Here is a 6000-nt window from a genome sequence, read left to right as displayed (position 1 = left end):
GGCTTGCGCTTTCTCGGTCTTCTAATTCTCGCCTGGAATAGAAATCCGGTCGATCGACTGACAAGGCTGGTCGATCGACTGCTCCTCAGCAAACAGTAGCTTCTGGAACCCGAACATTGGTCGATCGACTGAGGATGATGGTCGATCGACTAATGGAGCTGCTACTTGACTTCTTTTAACTCGTGGACTTGTCTTTTGGGCCTTGGATTGCGCACCAAGCTCATTCCTTAAGTGATTCCTTTACGTCATTTACAATGCAGATTACTCGGGGACGGATTTGGCTTGATTTCCCGTTGAATTCTTCACATTTCTGCAATAATGTACAAAATACGGAAGTAGACGGAAATAGGGAGAAATGTAGCATAAAATACAAGAATGAGCTCTGAAATGCGTGTAAAATGGGATGTAAAACATCATATAAAAGACACGCATCAACACTCCTTCATAGATGCAATTTCTTTAAACTACTAAGCCTAGAAGGATACCAATAAATCACCTCCAAGTTGTGTCAAGCTAGGGTACCTTTGTCATCAATCGTTAAATGCTTTTATCAAGAGTAGACTCCCTATGGCGTTAGAAACACTAGAGGATCGCGGAATTCCCCCTCTTGCCTAGACAAGAAGAAGGGTCATCCCCTCTCTACCATGCACAAAAATGGATATGATGAAAAAGGGATCGATAGATATTTGAGTTTCATTTTGGGAGTTTGCTTTGTTGTTTTTCCCCAATTTCTTGTGGCATATAACACTTGAGAACACTTACTTTGCCATTTCTTTTGATTTTTGGCATTTCAACACTTGACAACTTTCAACTTTTTGCATTTTCTTTGAAACATTTTCAAAGTCACCCCATATGTAGTGAGGGTGCCTTATATTTGAAGCATTAGGAGTCTATTTTTGCTCCTCTTTTCATTTGATGCATTTTGCAAACTTTCTTTCACTTTTCATTTCTTGAACTCAAATCAATTTTTTTTGTGCCCATTCCCTTTGATGACAAAAATGTGGTAGAACATGGATGATGGATGCATGGTTTCAAGGGTCACCTTGGAATAAACGGTAGCCAAGGAGTTATCACACCACAAGGTACTCTTGACTAGGCCTTAATCCATGGGTCAAAGGATACTAGCATGACACATCCTAGGGTGTTTTACAAGTATTCTAACAAGCAAAGTCTTAAGAAGAAAAAGCATCTACTAGGGCCTATATACATTTGTCAAGCTTCCCAAGTAGACGGTTTCACAAAATTTTTCTAACATGCAAACTACATGCCATGATGCAACTAACATATATACATCCTAATGCATATGATTCTACCAACTAATATGCCATATAATCTAAATGCAATCCTAAATTCACATTGTTTATACCCCATCAATCAAAATAAAGCCACATAGTTATTAACATAGAGAGGAAAAAGGAGATTGGAAAGATCATACCATGCGGTCTTCAATATCCTCATGTCTCGGATGTGGCGTAGTCGATCAATGTGAACAAGTATAGAACAAACACAATATATACAACAATATATACATGAATACACTACAAAGGAAATGAACTTGTTTTTGGTTTTTCAATTTTTAAATTTTTTTGTTTTTTCGAAATTTTTTGATTTTTTTGGATTTTTTGAATAAAAGTTAAGTTATAATTTCCCATCCCCACACTAATATGGGCATTGTCCTCAATGGCCAATATGATAGGAAACTATGCAAGTATGATGCATGAATTCTATACTAAATGCAAGCTATACTAATCTACACTACATGATGCATGGGTTTTTGTTTATGACGGAGAGCGTAATTTAGATTACCTCCCGTTGCGTATGCATGTACTTCCCCAAACCAAAATAGACATTATTTCTAATGTCTTAAATTTGGGGGTAGTTCATGCACACAAGATGCAATGCATGAAACTAATTGTCATTTTGGATTTTTCAAAAGTGGGAACAATAAAAGAACACCTCAATGGGGCCGAGGTGTTAGTCCTCATGTTGCTAGGACTCTCCAACCATGATCAAGATAAAATAAATAAAACAAAGAAGTAGACAAACCTCAAGAGGGTCGGAGCCTCCAAAGCTTGCTAGTCTTCCACCATATCATCATTGTCATCATTTTCCTCCATAGAAGCGGACTCATCTCCACTTCTCTCTTCACTTCCTTGCTCACTTCCTTCATCACTTCCTTCATCACTTCCTTCATCATCTTCATTAGGCTCTTCTTCTTCATTTAGCTCTTCAACAATGCCCTCATCATCAACAACCTCATCACCGACAACCTCATCGTCACCCGGTCTTTCACCCCTAGTTGCACTTGGAAAGAAAACTTCCTTATTCGCCCAACTAGGCAAAGGACATGAAGGATCAAGTAGTCCTTGCCTAGCTAAATGAAGGAGGGGTGAATATTGGGCTAAGTATGTATCTTCCCGATCCTTATAAGCTTGTTTGTGCATCTCTTGCATAAGTAGGGTCATGTAGTCATTGCCCACTTCAATACCTTCGGGTTTGAACTCTTGATATTTGAATGGATAGGGTGGTGTGACAATGAAGGAGGAGGGCTTTTCAATTTCGCCCCTTTGTTGACGGATGATGTATTCGGCTTCCTTTGAGAGTGGAAGAAGGTAGTTTGTTCGATGGACACTCAAACGGCATATCTTGGAAGGCAAAGTAAAAGATCTAGCATCATTGGTGAGCCACCCATATTTGGTGTCAAGAGGATTATGCTTGAACCACTTGTACTTATTAATCATGGCATCCATGTCAATGAGATGACCCCCTTTGATCGCCACATACTTGTTATCCTTGTTGAAATTTGGATCAAAGTGTTTGGCCAAGAGAGTAACTAGACCTCCATTTACGATAAAAGCGGTGCCTTCCTTTCCATAATCAATATTGAGCCATCTTTCCACCAAAAGCCTTAGAGCATTGTAAGGCTAGGCTTGGTGAATTCCCTTCCGACATTTAAGGCCGACTCAAGTAGAACACAATCGAGCTTGGTAAAGTGGTTAGTGTCTTTTCTTGCAATGATAGTATTCCCGATGACCTTGTACCACACTCTAATGCCCGGATGGTGGACTAATAGAGCGCAACAAGCATGAAAGTTCTCAAATTTCTTCCCGGAAATCGCCTCCCAAAGAGGAGCGGGGTCATATTTTTCGGGCATCTTATGATAATAAGGTGTATCACTAAGACCTAATGCTTTACTCAAAACATCAAAGGTGATGCGCCTATTCACGTTAGCAAGGCGAAACTCGATGTATGTTCTAGTCTCTACTTTAGTCACTTTCAATGAACTTAAGAATTCCAAGGTAAGGGAGGGGTATGTCAATTCTCTTGTAGTGAACAATTTTCCCAACCCCATGGCTTCAAAGAAGGCTTTTGTTTGTTCAAGGACACCCAATTTGTTCAAGGCATCTTCACATATGAATTTGGTGGGTAGAATGGATTTCTTAGCATACTTGGCAAATGTGTCCCTATGGGAGTTAGAAATGAAAATTACCTCCGGATAGTTTGATAATTGAGCAATTTCCGGAATTGTTGATGTTGTTGCTTCCACGGGAGGATTTTGTTGTTGTTGAACTTCCAAGTTTGCACTAGCAACCACCATAGCCATTGAAGCTTTCTTTGCTTGAAGGCATTGTTGCCTTTTTGAGAGTGCCTTTGCCTTAAGTGCCTTTGTTGATCCTTTTGTTCTTGCCATTGATGATTATACCAAGAAAAGATTTAAAATCTTTAATTTCCAATTATACCCAAATCGATTTTAAGATGAAAGGATTTGCCTTTGTATTTCAAAAATCGACTCAAAGGTTGAAGATTTTGGTACTTGGATTGATTATTGTTGTAAAAGGAGTGATTAATTGTTGTTGTAAGGAAGTTTGAATGTGATTTTGTTGAATTTGGTTGAGGAAATCTTGTTTTTGGTGATGGAGAGGATGAGGGTTTTGGGGTTTTTGGGTAGTGTTTTGAATGTATGAATGAATGAATGAATGTGGGAAGGGGTATTTAAAAACACCCGAAATTTTGAAACTGCAGGGGGAAGACGAGCAGATTCCTTTCGGGACGCTCGGATTCTGCTCAATCTGGGTTTAGGAAATCTCGCCTAAAGACGAGCGTCTTTCAGCGAAGACGAACTGATTCTTCAGTTCCAGGACGGGCGGATTCCCTTAAAGACGAGCGGATTCTGTTACAGCGAGTTTTCTTATTCTGCACTGGCAAAAAGACGAGAGTCTTCTTGCAAAGACGAGCGGATTCTTTCAGACGAGCGTCTTCTCAGCTGGGACGCTCGGATTCTCATAGGACGAGCGGATTACCTATAGGGACGCTCGGATTCCACTTGGTCTACCCGGATTCAGTTCCATCCGTGCACTTGCATATCCCGTGTCATTTTTCATTCTTCAAATCCCGTGTTCTTCATTGTAGGGGCACTACAAAGGCATGAATAGCCTAGGCAATTGCTATCCCCACACTAAGCTAAGCACTACACATTAATAAAATCATTAGTCCCTCCCTCACTTCTCTCAAAAATGATAAATATCTTGATCAAGACATAAAAATCCGAAAATGACAAAAATGCAATGTAAGAATTAAAATGCAAGTTAGGGAGTTAGAAATATTTACAAATGGTGGTTTGGAGAGGACTCCACCAAACTCTCATCCTTAGTGAGATGTCATGGGGGCATGTCCAAGGTGTTGTTGATGTTACTCAACACCTTGAAAAAGTAGTCAAAAGCTTGTTCATTGTCATTATAAAGATCCTCAATAGATCTTTGCACTTGTTCTCCTTCATGTTGGTCTTGATTCATAGCATTACCAATATAGGGATTGAAAATCCCTTCAAACTCATCGTCCCAAAGACCACAAACTTCGTCTACTTGGTCACTAAAGATCTCTTGAGTTGATAGAGACAACTCTCCCACTCTCTTGTCATGGCCAACAAAGCCATCCTCTTCTTCGCTTGACTTTGGTGAGCTTTTCAAGCTCTCTTTGTTACAATTCACTTGCTCTTTGAATGGAGCATTATCAACTTTCTTCTTCTATTGGAATTCCGACTTCTTCCCATCATCCTTCCGGCTATAATGATCAACCATAAAACATGGTTCATGCAAACGGGGAGCTCTCATGGTCTTGTCAAGATTGAAAGTTATGCTCTCATCTCCCACTTCTAGAGTGAGCTCTCCATGCTTCACATCTATCACTGCACCCGCGGTGTGCAAGAAAGGTCTTCCTAGAATGATTGGAATATTGGAGTCTTCTTCCATGTCAACAATGACAAAGTCCACCGGGATGAAAAATTTCCCAACTCTTACGGGAACATCTTCCCATATCCCTAATGGTGTCTTCGTTGATCTATCGGCCATTTGGAGTGTGATATTGGTGCATTTAAGCTCTCTCATCCCTAACCTTTTACTTACCGAGTACGGCATAACACTCACACTAGCCCCTAGATCACATAAGGCTTTGTTGATCGTGGTGTCGCCAATGGTACACGGTATTGAGAAGCTTCCCGGATCTTTAAGTTTTGGAGGTGAACTCCCTTGAAGGATTGCACTACTCACCTTAGTGAAGACGATGGTCTCAAGCTTCCGGATCGAATTCTTCTTTGTAAGGATGTCTTTAATGTATTTTGCATAGGCCAGCACGTGATTGATTAATTCCGTGAAAGGAATCGAGACTTCCAAATTCTTCACAATCTCCATAAATTTTCCAAGTTGGTCATCAAATTTGGGCTTGGCTTGACGACTTGGAAAAGGAAGTCTAATCACAATGGGCTCCTTCTCCTTGGCCTTGTCTTGATTTTTCTTTGAAAATTCTTCTTTAGATGGTTCTCCATCCTTGGAGTTTTGCACAACTTCTTCTTTGTCACTAGCTTCCACAACTTCATCCTCAACTTGCTTCTTTGGTGCTTCATAGCTCGTACCACTTCTCAAGTGAATGGCACTAACCATTTCATATCTTGGGGGATTACTTTGAGGTGGTAATTGCCCCTTTTGTCTTTGTAAGCTTGAAGAT

This window comes from Silene latifolia, chromosome 1 (assembly GCF_048544455.1).
Source record: "Silene latifolia isolate original U9 population chromosome 1, ASM4854445v1, whole genome shotgun sequence".
Lineage (NCBI taxonomy): Eukaryota > Viridiplantae > Streptophyta > Magnoliopsida > Caryophyllales > Caryophyllaceae > Silene > Silene latifolia.
Note: the sequence above shows the minus strand (reverse complement) of the source record.